The 15908-nt window shown below is 35.6% G+C and overlaps 1 protein-coding gene and 1 long non-coding RNA gene across 2 annotated transcripts in view; one reads left to right on the forward strand and one right to left on the reverse strand.

The window, feature by feature from the left end:
* Sec63 (translocation protein Sec63) overlaps positions 1-15908 on the forward strand; it is a 373264-nt gene that overhangs the window by 142043 nt on the left and 215313 nt on the right. The gene's annotated exons all lie outside the window — the stretch shown is intronic.
* Positions 8556-9113, reverse strand: LOC140439591 (uncharacterized). Its single transcript, XR_011950656.1, has 3 exons — positions 9002-9113; positions 8763-8944; positions 8556-8657 (listed from the first exon to the last, which is right to left on the reverse strand). It is a non-coding gene; the product is annotated as an uncharacterized lncRNA (long non-coding RNA).

Consider the following 15908-nt stretch of genomic DNA (forward strand, 5'->3'; position numbering starts at 1 on the left):
TCAAATACAATTTTTTTTTCGTTACCTGATCAAATATTCTCACTTGCCCCAGACTGTGGGGCAAGTGGGAATAGCATGTGGCTATTATATGTGTTGTGTATTTCACTATGTATGAGGCAATTGCGAATAAGAAACATAAAATTTAGTGTCAGTAATATTTATTTTTATAAAAAGTCCAAAATTTTTTGATGAGAACAAAATATAAAAGCTAAATTTCCTAGCATACGAAATTCAATCCTTTGAAAGATACACCGAACTGGAACGATTTTCCTCTTCTATTTTCTACAGGATCTGGCAATATCATGACAATATTTTCCCTGGAAACAGTGTCAGTGTCATCATTATCTGGCCAGTAAAATGTATAATTGTTATTCTTCTTTTTCGTGAATTTAACAATTGGATTGTTGTTTTCCTGGTCAAATCCCACTATTGTTCCAATGAAGTGTTTCACAGATTTCTTTCCGGTATATTTCACTACAAGCCACTGTCCAGACTCAAAATCTTCCTTTAAATTTTCAATATTGTTGCCCGTATCGTCATCTAGGATGTCCTCAACCAAATCATCTATCGAATCATTATCCAAAGAATCATCATCTAACGGTGGATATATATCAGATAGCTCATCTAACGAATCATCATCTAACGGTGGATCTATATCAGATAACTCGTCACTAGAACTGGAACTATGCTGTTTTCGTCGTCTAGATTTTATTTTCCGCTGATACTTTACCCCACTGGTGCTGGGCACTGCTTCAATACTATTGTTTGCTTTTTCTTGTAATTTTTGGTAATAATCATTACTGGTTATAACCTCGGCACCAGGAGTTACTCGTGTTTTCTTTACTGGCTCCAAACGAGGCATTGGTTTGACTGTTTTCAAAAGCAAGTCTTCAAAAGAAACCGATGGCGGTAAATCTTCTAGAGTTGCTTCCATATTTTCGTCACCTTGATTCGCAGTTTTGTTATTTATCTCCTTCCAACGTTTATAGGCATCGGGGTGAAATTTATCTTCTTCTACAACGTCATTTTTGTATGGGAATATTCCCGCTTTCCGAAATCCGCTTTGGATGATTTGTGGGTTTGTACCATACCACACGTCACGAACATGTTCAGAAAATGTTCGCTTCGGCATTTTTATTCCTTGATTTCTTCGCTGCCAAGCCACCAGTTTTTTGTCCCACTCAGTCTTAAAGGATTTAAACACGGACAAATCTAAGGGTTGTAGTAAATGCGATGTGTGTGGCGGCAACTTGAGAATGGTAATCTCATTTTCACGAGCTAATTCGATGACTTTTGTATTTACGTGAGTGCTGTGACCATCATATATCAATAACAGTGGTATTTGTTGTCCCACAGCATTCAAAATTTTTTTAAGAAATTGACGAAAACGTCCGTTTCCATCCAGCCGTTTGGAGTAGCTGCATATGCTATATCAAGATTATCTGGGTCCTGTGTTGCCATCCACTGGTCCCATACGAACTTTCCTTTAAATACAATACATGGTGGTACTTTGTCTCCAAATGCATTTGCCGCAGATACTATTGTTACATTCTCCTTACCTGGACCACTCGTAGTTCGCGAACACGGTTTACCTTTGGCTCCTAGCACCTTCACTCGGGTCAACGCATAAGCTGGTCTCGTCCAAATTCCATATTTGCTTAGGCTTATCATTAAGATCTAATTCAACAAGAGTGTTCTTTAAGATCTCAAAATACTTATAAATGGGAAATGGATCACACATATTCTTCCTTGCGTACTCAACCGATTGGGGTTTCTTGAGAGATAACTTGTATCTTGCTTTAAAGCCGGTGAACCAGTCATGACCAGGAATATTATTTTTAAATGGCATTCTTATATTATTTTGTATAACAAAATCGGAGACAATCAACAGAACTTCACGTTTTGACAATCCAAAGCCCCATTTTTCTAGAGTTTTCAATCCTTCGGCTAACTTGCGTTCATGTTCGGCATGAATAACTGGTCCTCTACCTAATGAATCACTTTTTTTCCTCTGACACCAGTTAAATGATTGTGCAATGTTGTTTTTGGAATTTCATAATTTCGGCTTGCTGTATGTAGTGTTGTTTTTCCAGATCTGATATCTTCCAGTGCTTTTTGCAGCTGTTCCTTACTATAAGATGTCGTTCTCTCCGTCTTACGTTGATAAATGCGAACCATGGTAGCACCTAAAAAAGAGTCAATCATTAAAATTTTAATCGGGGCAGGTGGGAACGTAACTAATTATTCCTAGTTCCCACTTGCCTCGATAAAATTTTATTGAGGCAAGTGCGAACATTAGTGTACGTGGCCTCTAAGTAGGGTTATGTATATTGAAACACATTTATCGTATTTACGAAGTGCACTTTTACACTAAAATAATACGGCTAATAATCTTACCTTGAAAATCTTGCTATTGCAGAACACTGGGGTAAGTGCAAATTTGACAAATCAAGTGGATTTTTGCAGATATATGTTCAATACCTCATCTCTCACATGTACTGTCGGTAACGTCGCTCTACCGTATACAGAACACATGGTTATGAAGTTGAGTAACGTTTACACTAGATTTCGTTATTTTACTATCGTTGGTTGAATCACTGTATTGAATAGTCGCACTTGCCCCAGATTCCCACTTACCCTGACTTACCTTAATTCTTTTTTTCCAAAAACTGCACAATTTTTTGAATATTTTATGTAAATTTCTAATGTTTATAATTTATTAACCTTACAATTTTGAAGTCTGTCAATCACACTGTCAATTTGAAAACGTCAATCCGTGGAACTACACTTTCCACAGAATTCATATTTTAGTGACATTTGTTTCGTGAATATGGTGTTAACCTTATATAGTTCTACACCCGGGATACGCACCGACGTTGCCATTATTTATTGTTAATTAGAAATTTCTTTAAATTTGAGGATTTTACTTTTAATTTCTAATTATATTTGTTAATGTCCTTACTTATTATTTAAGGAATTTCAAATAAACAAAAAGTTAATTTGTTATGGGAATTTTAGTGTTTCGAATTTTGGTATAATTCGAAGAATAAGATAATGGGTTTTGGTTGTACTTGTACTCTATTGGTATTTAGCAATTTTGACCTGTGACGGGTGTTTTCTTTAATTAAATTAAAATAAATTTAAATAAAATTTGAAATCACAATAAAAATTTATTTAATTAAGAATTGAATTAAATTTAAATTTATCATAGGAAGGATTTTAAATTAAAACTGAAATAAATTTAAATTTTTTTTTAAAATCAATAAAATTTAAATTTAAAATTTTAAAATTTAATTAAAAAAAAATTAAGTTCGCTTTTGTTGGAGTTTAATGATAACAATATTTTGGTCTTTGTTTTCTTTTCTTTTACTCGTTTCTTCCTCCAAGTTGGGGTGGGGTTGCGCTTCGCTTTTGTTAGATTAACTCCAAGTAAACTATGGACGTCAATAGATTATTGGGGGACGAATTGACGTATGAACTCTCCATAAGGAACTTGCCTATTGGGAATAGGGTTGTTAAGAAAAGAGAGAGTTTAAGAAATATTTTTCGAGAAGAAAAAGCAGGTCGAAGAGCAGCACCACTAATCGCTAATTTGGATCCGCAATATGAAATCCTAACTTGTAGAAGCAAACTGGAGGATTTGGAAGTAAATATTAAGGAATTTGATTCATCAAATAAAATAAATGAATTTAAACGGATATCCTCGCGTCTAACACATTTAGGTTTGCGTCTGAACAGAATTCGTGATGAAAGTACGGCACTCGTTCATCTCAAAGAATGGCATCAGAAATTAGTTGCAGATCTAAATCGAATTAAAGACGGAACTGTTCGTGATGAATCTTTATCCCAGTATCATTTCTCGCTATTGGACACAACTGTTCCACTTCTTCCAGAAGTAGTACACTCCACTGACAGAGATTATGGTGAAAGACAAGACGTAGGAATTAGTAGAGTTTCAGAACTTAGACAAAGGTTTGAATCAATTAGTAATCCATCTGCTGAAATTAGGCAAAGCAGGCAAGAACCACAAATTGAATTTGATTGCGATTCAACTTCGGATGTTGCTGAAGATAACCAAGAGGATAATAATTCCACCCAATCTAGAAATCATCCACCACCTGATGGCACTCGACTCGATAAAGAACTTGAGCATGAGTATACTTCTGCCCTTCAGGTCTTTCTTCTCTGACATCAAGAAATTGTCAACTGGAAAATGAGCAATATGGATCAATTCATAGACGAGTTTCATTTGGTGGGATTCATCCAATACTTCGAGAAAGTACTCCAAGACAAGTAGAATACCAAGAACGAAGATATCCAGAAGGACATCATGGCTATTCCTAGGGCTTCGATGATCAAATGCGCAATATGCGGTTGTCGTCGATACCTTCGAGTCATCTTGGAAACACTTATCCTAGATTTGAAACTTCACAGTTGGATCAATTCTCTCAGCATCATGATATTAGCAGGTGGCGAATTCAATATGATGGTGTCACTAGTGTCAACAGTTTCATAGAAAGGGTTGAAGAATTAAGGCAATCTCGAGGTGTATCCAAGGAGCGTTTACTTCGGTTTGCACCTGAGTTGTTTACCAAAGATGCCCTCTTGTGGTATCGTATGGGAACCTTTTCATCGTGGGATGACCTCGTGGAAAAATTAAGATGTGCTTTCTAACCTCACGATTATGAATTTGCTCTATGGGAAGAAATCCGTAAAAGAACGCAAGTTTCGCAAGAACGTGTAGTCAATTATATTTCTGTGATCTCTTCAAAAAATTAAATGCTTCCCCTTCTGAAGACCAGCGAGTACAGCTAATCAAACGGAACATGCTTCCTTACATACAAACAGGACTTTCTCTTTGCCCAATTTACAATATACACTAGTTGCTTCAACTTGCAAAATCTATTGAGGAAACCGAATGCAGAATAAAACAGTTCTGTCCTCCACCAACGAATACTCGATTGCTAGTTGAACCTGACCTCGCTTACAGAAAACCAGCTAATCCTATCTTTTCATGTGCAGTGGAAGATTCCTCATCTTGTACCGCTTCAACAAATTCTCCCAAAGTGACCGTTGAATCAGTAGAGACGAGAAGCGAACCTTCTTGTTGGAATTGTGGTGCTAGAGATCACAAATTTAGAAAATGTAGTCAAAATCGGAAAATATTTTGTTTTAAGTGTGGACGATCGAACGTAACAACCAACTCGAATGTACGAATTGTTCAAAAAACTCAAGACGTCCTGCACACTAGGCCGGCTGGCAGGGGATATTAAGGAATCGGCCCCCTCTTCTTCTTCTTTTGCTTCTACCAACATGGCAGTCCTGGACTTTATCTTGGCTCATGCGCAAGGCGACCAACGGCCGTACTTGAGCGTTTCTATTCTCGGAAAAGAAATAATGGGATTACTAGATAGTGGAGCAACACGGACAATAATGGGTAGTTCTGGTTTCGATATATTTAAAGATGTATGTAGAATTGACCCTAGTCAAAAGGTTTCTTGTGTTGTTGCATCTGGTAGTTCATGCGAGAGTATCGGTACTCTGTCTGTTCCAGTTAGGTTACGGGATCGAGTACGTATTCTTGACATTCTTGTCGTACCATCCATAACCCACAAACTAATATTAGGGATCGACTTCTGGACACAAATGGATATTGTTCCTGACTTATTTAATGGAGAGTGGCATTTTAGGAAAAGTGAAGAAGTGAACCTCGTCCAAGCTTCGGGTATTCAGGATATTGAATCTTTGACAGAAGAACAGCGCATCTTGCTTGATGATGTCATTAAAGAAGCTTTTGACGTCATGGGAGATAAGGAAATAGGACATACGACTCTTGTTGAACATGTGATACGGACCAAGTCACCACCTATAAAGCAGAGATATTATCCGCTATCACCTGCTTTGCAGAAGGTGGTTAATGCTGAATTGGACGACCTGATCGCCAAGGGCATAGTAAAACCGTCATCATCACCCTGGTCATCACCTATCGTCATGGTTAAACAAAAAGAGAAATGGAGATTTTGTGTCAACTACAAACGCCTCAACGCAGTAAGCACTCCCGACGCTTATCCAATACCTTATGTTAGTGCCATATTGGACAAGCTTCGTGACGCACGATACCTCTCTACGTTGGATATTAAAAGTGCTTACCACCAAATCTCAGTTGCCAAAGATTCAAGACCTTTGACGGCATTCACAGTCCCAAATAGGGGTCTGTTTCAGTTCACCCGAATGCCATTCGGTCTTCATTCCGCTACTTGACAGAGGGCAATTGACACTATCTAAGGACCAGAATTGGATAAACATACGTTTGTCTATTTAGACGATATAATTATATGTACCTCTACCTTCGAGGAACATATCGAGGTCCTAAGAAAGGTCCTCCACAGACTTCTTGAAGCGGGATTAATTTTAAATAAAGAAAAATCAGTTTTCTGTCGTCAGGAATTAAAATATCTCGGATATGTCATTAATAGATCTGGACTTTTAGTTGATCCTGATAAGGTTGATGCCATCTTAAAAATTCCAATTCCTCGAACGGTGGAGGAAGTCAGGAGAATCATTGGAATGGCATCCTGGTATAGGCGCTTTATACCGTCCTTCTCTACTTTAGTATCTCCGTTAACGAGATTGACCCAGAAGAACGTGCCGTTCGTTTGGGATGTGTGATGTGAGAAAGCTTTAAGTGAAATCAAGCAGTGTCTAGTATCTGCACCAATATTGACATGCCCCGATTTCAATCTTCCATTTACTGTGGAGACGGATGCAAGCGATTATGGCTTAGGAGCCATTCTCTCCCAACGTCATCCGGATGGCGATCATGTGATAGCAGATCTCTCACCAAAAACGAGAGAAAGTTCTCCACCAATGAAAAAGAATGCCTCGCGGTGCTTTTTGCAGTGGAGAGATTAAGGCCATACCTGGAAGGGTCTAAGTTTGTTGTAATCACGGACCATTACAGCTTGAAGTGGTTGTTCAGCATAAAGGATCCTGTAAGACGGATTGCAAGATGGGCTTTAAGACTACAGGCTTATGACTTCGAAGTCGTCCACAGGAAAGGTAAGGACCATCTTGTACCAGATGCGCTTCCACGAGCTGTCACTCCTTCCATCCATTCTGTGACCTTTTCGTCTACTGACGAGTGGTACTCCGATATGCTATCAAAAGTGAACGTAGCTCCTGACAAATTCCCTTTGTGGGCAGTGGAAGGCGATAAACTTTTTAAAAATACCAAGCCGCGGTATCCAGATTTAGGACTCTCAGAATGGTTAGAAGTTATTCCACGAGACAAACGAATTCAAACCATTAAAGACATTAACAAAGGTAGGTTTTCTTTTGGAAAAAAGTAAATACTTATGTTTTAAACTTAATAACGTTTTTTAGGCATTTTATTTTTACTCTGTGATTTAATCTCAAACCATTTTGATCATCTTTTCAACTTATATTTATAATCTCGCGACTCCTTAAGGGATTGGCTATCAGTTTTCCATATTAGTTAGGATCGGATGTTATCCAATTGTCCATAAGAGAGAAAGAACCTAAAACGTCGGATTATTAAAGGAAATAATAATAATAAATATTAAGTACGTACTCACCTGGGATCGAGTCTCCAGAAATCAAGAAGATAGACTTTCTAACAGCTAAGTGGAAATTTATTCTTAATTTTGGTAGAATCGAACATTACACTAAATTTCTCAATTTTTTTAGTACGACACTGTAATTAGAACCCCACTGTAGTGGTTATAATAAGAACTTGTTAATTAACCTTTTCTCTTTATTGTTCAACTATTGATTTTAAATTGATTTAAAAAAGAAATCTTTAATAAAGACAAAAGTAGCAATCGAAGAATATATTCCGAAAATATAACCGAATATTCACATAAAATTTCATAAAAATTAATCAAGCCGTTTCGAAGGAGTATGGCAACTAACTCTGTGACACTAATATGGCTATTAAAAAATAGGGGTTGGTGATAGAAGGGTAAAAATTAAGGGCTGTATGTATTTTTAATGCCATATCATAAAAAAATAAAAATAAATAATTTTGTAAAAAAAAATTTTTTGGGATGGACCACCCTTATGTTTCAGGTCCAAAGAATTCAGAATAAATTATTGAAATAAAGTTTTATTATTTTAATTTTGGCTAAATAATTGTTAACAACTCCACAAGATTTCATGGAAAATTAATGCATTCCCAAGTCTTATTTGGTCTCTGAGATGATCTATTCGTTCTTTCCTTGATTTTGTACAGTCTAAAACAAAAATAAGTATAAATTTACATGAATAATAAACTTTGAATTAAAAATAAACAAACCAAAAAGCCTATTTCTTATTTTAAAGGTTTATGTCAAAAATAGCTTGATAGAATTCTTCTTCTTGTATTTTTAAACAGATCTCAATCCTATTAGTAGTACAACTTATTTTAAATAAATTCTTACTGGACAATGGCCGGCGCCAGATAAAAAAAAACATTTTTAATTTTTTTCTTTTCCTTTCTTTGGTGGTCTTTTGTATGGAAAAGTATTGGTTCGTGTAGAACTTACAACGCAATTTTGCGGCTTTTCTAGAGTTTTCTTGATAGTTTTCCGAAAATTTAATAGTTGTAGCAGTGAGAAGCTGAGCAATTATCACCTATCGTGTGGATTTGTTTTCTAAAACTAAATAAACTCGATTTTATAAACTAATTTCGTATTAGAAACACTTTAAGGCCACATTTGAACAAAGGTTGGTTTTCTTTAGGAAAAAAGTAAATAACTACTTACGTTTTAAACTTAATAACGTTTTTTTAGGCCTTTTATTTTTACTCTGTGATTTAATCTCAAACCATTTTGATCATCTTTTCAACTTATATTTATAATCTCGCGACTCCTTAAGGGATTGGCTATCAGTTTTCCATATTAGTTAGGATCGGATGTTATCCAATTGTCCATAAGAGAGAAAGAACCTAAAACGTCGGATTATTAAAGGAAATAATAATAATAAATATTAAGTACGTACTCACCTGGGATCGAGTCTCCAGAAATCAAGAAGATAGACTTTCTAACAGCTAAGTGGAAATTTATTCTTAATTTTGGTAGAATCGAACATTACACTAAATTTCTCAATTTTTTTAGTACGACACTGTAATTAGAACCCCACTGTAGTGGTTATAATAAGAACTTGTTAATTAACCTTTTCTCTTTATTGTTCAACTATTGATTTTAAATTGATTTAAAAAAGAAATCTTTAATAAAGACAAAAGTAGCAATCGAAGAATATATTGATTTATTGATAATCATTCCTTTACCCACTTCCCTGAGGGCTCTTAGAAAGAGCGTTTTCAAATACATATCATTACCCCTTGAGGGTATGATAAATAACTTACAACCGATTCTCAGGCCTACCGTATATATATATATATATATATATATATATATATATATATATATATATATATATATATATTGATACGATTAGGGTTTATAGAAAATAATTTATAAGTTATATACTACATAATATTAGATATTTGGTTGTTTTAAATAAGTTATATACTAGAGAATTTAATAAAAATATATTTATGTGAGGGCATTTTTAATAAATTAGCATATAATAAGTGTAAAAAGTTGTATTTTAATGTTGTAAATAGATTTAAGTGAGCCATGTGACTAGGCAACCAACTATACATACTCCAAGTGTCATATTAAGAATTTTTACGAATATAAGTGGGGTTATAATAATATATTGTTTGAATTGTGTATTTTATTAAATTAGAGTGTTAGTTACTAATTTGAATGTTTATTCTGATCTGAAAAGCCTAAATGTCAACAAAATTATCAATGGAACATTAACGAATTCTCCAGAGTGCAGAGTGTGACCATTGTTTACAGTCGAACATTCTCGAAATAATGATTATGGCGGTGGATCGAACAGATATTTTTTTCGAGAACATCTATATGAAAGTAATGGAACAAATTGGAACATGATCTCTTACCAGATGGTTCTGGAATATCCAAAAAAGATATAAATACCCGTGATTTGGATTCAAGAGGGAAGTTTTTTAGTCAGAAGTCAAGCAGTTTATTATGAAAGTTAGTAGATTAGTTAGTGAAGTCAATTGTTCACAGTTTTAGTAAGTCAGTCAAGCAGTTTAATAAGAAATATGAAAGTTAGTTGGAGATAGTCCAATTGTTTAATATAGTGAGTTAAATGAAGATTAAAAATTATGCATACATTTAATGCACATTTATAATTATACACAAATAATTATTGAAGATTATAAAAGTATATTAGAAGAATATTGGATGGACATTGGAAGGAATTAAAATTATATTATGATTGGAGATTAGTATAAATCAACTTATAATAATTGGATATTGGTATATTGAAAAGAAGAATAAATATAAATGGTGTTTGATTGGTGGTGTAGAAATGCTGGTGAAGAAAACTATACCTTAAATTGGTAGAAGCTGATAATTGGAAAAAGAAATTTCACAAAAACAAGGATAACCGAAATACGAAGACATTCAGTGATGATTAGAATCTATATAGTGGAAAACAGTTCATTTAGGCATTCAGTGAAAGAAAGGTACAAAATTTTGTTAATATAATTTAGTTAGTGTTATAACAATTTCAATTTTGAAGATAGTTTGTTTAAATTTAACATTGTCTATAGAATTTAATTAGTTTTATAAGAACATCAATTTAAAGATAGTTTATTTTAAATTTACATTGGCTAGGTTAGATATATATTTGTGTTTCATAATAGTTATAATAAAGATAATTTAAAAAAGTACTTACAAGCTAATTCTTTGAGAACCGCGATAAAAACCCTATATATTATATTATTAAAAATACTCATTGCTCATCATTCAAACAAAAAAAAAACACATCATAACAATATATATATATATATATATATATATATATATATATATATATATATATATATATATATATATATATATATATATATATATATATATATATTGTTATGATTGTTTATTTTGAGTTCAAACTTAGTTTTTTGAGCCAATAAAAAAAAAAGAATTTTAACTTATTTGTTATCAAAAGTAAAATAATCCTTATATTACCTGTGTTCGATGGATTCAAAAGATTTTCTAGTTGTCTTTTATCGGGATAGAGAAGAAAAGGATAAGAATACAAATATATTATATTACAAAGATTTACGTTTCTTTATTTTATATGAACGAATAAAACAATTATTAAATTCTGTCGTTATCTTATCTATCAGCATACAAGAAAATAAATCAAATTATTATGATAATAAGATTATAAAGCTACATACATTTATATTACGTGAAAAACCAATTTTACTTAAAATTTTCTTTACTTGAAAAAAAAGAAACCACAAAACTTTAAACTTTTGATTAGCCTAACAAAACCTCAGTTCTTAAATTTTAATGCTAATGACCATGCTGTCGAAACGATCCTTCACAGATATAAAATTCAATTGTACAAACACTTACAGTTTATTTTCTTCTTGAGTTGTATGTTGGAACATACCCAGAAAAGTCCAGTCTCCTCAAAGATGTGATCTCCCCTCTTTGGCACCTCGGCTCCTTCTTTATGTCTCTGCAAACCTCCTTCAGACTACACAAAAAACACCTGATTCACTTCTCCAAACTCCGCTACTTATTTATGACACCAGGACCTCCTTTTGTCAACTTGATGCCGTAAGAATACTTTCACATATACTTTATAAAATGCCCACGGTAGATACAAGGACCTCTTTTAATCTACTTGTGATCTCCTTCTTCAAACTATTCACTTCTTTTCGTTACGCCGGTATCCAAAATCACGAACCACACCCTATCTTGAGAAAAACGACTGTTTCCTTTCGATGACCAAAATATGACTGACTTCTCCTGTCTCATCATCGACTCCCAAATTCCCATTTAAAAACGACCGTCCAATCAAAAAGCTTAAATTGTGTTTACTATGATATTGGAAAAGCCTAATTTCGGTTTCAGAGAAAACTAAATAGCTTACTTTAAAATTGGTTTTTTTCAATACATCATTTATACATATTTCAAAAGATTAGAATATGGTCATTTAATACTCGACTCTAAAAACAATGAAAAGATTAACTTACAGGTAAAATGTCTTCTAATTCTAAACAAAGGTTTTTTGATAATTTAGTTTGCAACGGAAACAGGTCGTTTGCCAAACAAATTTCTATTCTTATCTACACTAAATCTTATCTTAAATTAATATATACATTTTTGTTTATAATGATATCTTGAAATTTTATTTCGATGGATATTTTTATTTATTTTTCTTTGGTTGGGAAAGAAAAAGTATGACAAATCCCCGCCTTTGCATATGATAAAAATTACTGAATTATGCAGGGATTTTTCTCTATGCAAAAACAATACCAGCATTTTATTCATAGTATTTGTAAACATCGTTGATATTATAAATTCCCCTAATCTTGTCTGATTCTATGTGCTTCAACTCATAACTATTTATCCCATTCTCATTGTTTACTATGTACGGACCCTCAAAAACAGGCATTAACTTTCCGCACACATTGCTAGGTATGTTGGACACGCGCAATGCTCTCACCATAACCTTTTCACCTTTTTTGAAAGTAACTGGTCTTCTTTTTCTATTTTGGTCTTGCCTCTGGATATATTTTTCGTTTGCTCTCCGCAATCTCCTCTGCACATTTTCCATTATCTGTGTGTATTCCTTTTGTTCTCTATCTTCCCATGGTCTTAGTGGCATTATACCCTTCATTATATATTCTGGGGTCTCTTTCGTTACAGTGCTCGGGATGGTATTTAGATACGTTTCTACTTCGGCGACTTTCCTATCCCATCGTCGATGTTGACCCTCTGTTGTAATCCGTAGAAACTTCGTCACTTCCTGTATAAAACGTTCCGAAGGATTACTCTGTGGATGTCTGATGCTAACAAAATTTGTCTCTATTCCCCGTTCTCGAAGTTGTCCCTTGAAACGATCATTTCTAAAATATGTTGCATTGTCTAGAAGAATCCTTCTTGGTGTTCCTACGGTGGCTATAAAATTGTCGATTTTTCTCATTATTTCTTCCCCTTTCGTGGTACGGCAACTGTATAATTTTACATATTTGGAAAACACATCTACCATGACTAAAACATGTTTATTCCTCTTCGTCGTCATAATTAGATCGCTTAACATATCTATTGCTACAATATCTAATTTGTTCCGGGATATAATATTTTTTGTAACGTTTTCATTTTTGAAATTTCTAATTTTATATTTTTGACAGATCTGGCACTCTTGTGTAATTTCTTTTGCGATGCGGTAATCTTGTCGGCAAATATAATTTTCTCGAAAAACCAGCCAGACTTTTCTGCTACCGATATGTCCATTGTCTTCGTGTAATTTCTGTATGATCCTTTCTGCCAATGTTTGTGTTATCACGTATAGTTCCTTTCCATCAATTCGTTTGAAAAATATACCGTTTTCCCTCTCCGCTCTTCTTTTTTCTCTTTCTTCCAGGTCTTCTTGATTTGTTCTAATTTCGTTTAACGAAAATACCCCTTCCTCTTGTATCAAAATGTTCAATCCTACATGAAAAGCAATTGCTTCCTTTTTCCCCGAGTCTTCATCCCTTGTGCACGAGAGTGTCCCCCGTGTCCCGGCGCGAGAGCGTCGGCTATAATGTTGTCTTTTCCTTTTATATATCGAAACTCAAAGTCATACTCCTGTAGTAACAAAATGCCTCTATGTATACGATTGTTAACCAGACGATTTTTCATTATATGTACCAAAGCTGCATGATCAGTTTCGATTGTGAATTTTGCTCCCAACAGATAAAATCTGATCTTATTTACACAGAAAAGTACGCTAGCAAACTCTAGTTCAGTCACACTGTATTTTCTTTCGTGTGCTTTTGTCACCCGGGAAATAAAACAAATCGGCACTTCTTGATTGTTTTGTATTTGCGACAAAACTCCCGCAAATTTTTGTATGGATGCATCAGTTCGTAGTATGAAAGGCAAATTGTACATGGGGTGATATATTTTCGTTCCTTTCGAGAATTCCTCTTTTAAAATTTGAAAAGCTTTCTCTTGTTCTTCTTTCCAATTCCATTTAACACCCTTCTTCAATAATTTGATCAGAGGAATTTCCTTCTGGCTTAAATCAGGAATTAGTTTTTTAAAATAGTTGATCGGCCCGAGAAAACCTCTCAATGTTTTTAAATTCGTTGGTCTTGGGTATTCATCTATGAGTTTTACCCGGTCCTCGGCTAAACTAACTGTTTGTGTGTCCAATTTAAATCCCAAATATATCACTTCTTTTTGAAAAAATTGACATTTTTCAATATATCAGTTTTAATCCGGCCTTGTCCAATTCTCCCAAAATAATCTTTATGTGTTCCAAATGACTTGATGTATCTGGTGAATAAATGAGTAAGTCGTCGATGTAGTGCACTATGAAATCTTCATATTTATTTAATATTGTATGGAGAGCTCTTAACAATGCTGCACACGCACTTTGTAATCCAAACGGTACTACTTTAAATCGGTATACAATACCATCGATTGAGAAAGCGGTGTAATTTCTACATCTTTCTGCTAACGGTATTAACCAAAAACTATGTTTCAAATCAATTTTAGAAAACATGTGTGTTCCCGTAATTCTCCCAAAAATAGCTTCGATGTTGAGGGGTGATTCATATTGAGATACCGTGTGTTGATTTATATTCCGGGCATCCAAACAGAGCCTCATTTCTCCACTGCTTTTTTTCACAATCACGATTGGGTTGATGTACGGCGAGTCACATCTCTCTATGATTTGATCTTCTAACAGTAGATAGATAGAGTTCCTTCTGGAGCGGAAGTGACGTCACACGTCGATCGTCAAGCGTACGTATCCTCATGGGTCAAGGCCACGCCCCCCTCGTGACGTAGGAACGAGTCTAGGGTCTCGAGGCCACGCCCCTCGACCAATGGTGACGTAGGAACGTACCTCGTGTCTCTAGACCACGCCCCTCGGCCAATGGTGGCGTAGGAACGTCCCCCCATGTCTTGCTGACCAATGGTGGACGTCCTCGTGACGTCGGAACGTGTCGTCGACCAATGGCAGCATAGCAGCGTCAGTGGTGGGAATAGCAACACCCCCAGCGACCAATGACAGCTCAGAATTTGAATAAACATCATAGAAATGGCGGTATAGCGATGAGGGACCAATGGTGACATAGTAACGCCCTCCTCGTGACGTCGGAACGTGTCGTCGACCAATGACAGCATAGCAGCGTCAGTGGTGGGAATATCAGGCCAATGGTGGCATAGTAACGCCCTCCTCGTGACGTCGGAACGTGTCGTCGGCCAATGACAGCATAGCAGCGTCAGTGGTGGGAATAGCAGGCCAATGGTGGCATAGGAACGTCCCCCAATGTCTTGCTGACCAATGGAGGACGTCCTCGTGACGTCGGAACGTGTCGTCGACCAATGACAGCATAGCAGCGTCAGTGGTGGGAATAGCAGGCCAATGGTGGCATAGGAACGTCCCCCAATGTCTTGCTGACCAATGGTGGACGTCCTCGTGACGTCGGAACGTGTCGTTGACCAATGGCAGCCATAGCAGCGTCAGTGGTGGGAATAGCAACACCCCCAGCGACCAATGACAGCTTAGAATTTGAATAAACAACATAGAAATGGCGGTATAGCGATGAGGGACCAATGGTGACATAGTAACACCCTCCTCGTGACGTTAGAACGTTTTCCTCGACCAATGATGCCACAGAAACGTGTCCTCGACCAATGGCGGACATCCTCGTGACGTTGGAGGCCAATGGTGTGCATCAACGGCCAATGAGAAAGACGTGCATCGACTAATGGTGGAGTCGTACCACAATATTAACGAAAAGACGCCCCCAGTCCCCCCCATTCCCCCGAAAAGACGCCCCCAGTCCCCCC

Source organism: Diabrotica undecimpunctata, chromosome 1 (assembly GCF_040954645.1).
Source record: "Diabrotica undecimpunctata isolate CICGRU chromosome 1, icDiaUnde3, whole genome shotgun sequence".
NCBI classification, from domain to species: Eukaryota; Metazoa; Arthropoda; class Insecta; order Coleoptera; family Chrysomelidae; genus Diabrotica; species Diabrotica undecimpunctata.